General features: G+C 45.8%; 1 protein-coding gene across 1 annotated transcript in view; it reads left to right on the plus strand.

Annotated features, from left to right (window-relative positions):
- LOC119589423 (autophagy-related protein 101-like) overlaps positions 1-306 on the plus strand; it is a gene marked incomplete at its 3' end in the record, with an annotated part of 88,441 nt that overhangs the window by 1,092 nt on the left and 87,043 nt on the right.

A 306-nucleotide genomic window follows, 5' to 3' on the forward strand; every position in this document is an offset into this window, starting at 1 on the left:
ATACATTAATAAAAAACAAACAAAAAAAATCTCGGCGATTCCGTTTTCCACAAATAAGTGCATTTCCTTTCATTTTCTCAATTTCCCCTTATCCTTCATTCTCTCTGACCCTATTTTCCTCTCCCATCTGTTATCTCTAATTCTATTTCCCTCTCCATCGCCTTTAACCATTCTCAGCCTCCCCCCCCCTCCTCTTCCTTCCTCCCCCCTCCCCCTCTCTCGCCCGGAGGTTGTTGGTTTTGATTACGCAATACAGTGTTCATGTCGCGCGTATGTCCACGGCTGCGCGATCGTGAAATACGGTCT

This window comes from Penaeus monodon, chromosome 25, assembly GCF_015228065.2.
Source record: "Penaeus monodon isolate SGIC_2016 chromosome 25, NSTDA_Pmon_1, whole genome shotgun sequence".
NCBI lineage: Eukaryota > Metazoa > Arthropoda > Malacostraca > Decapoda > Penaeidae > Penaeus > Penaeus monodon.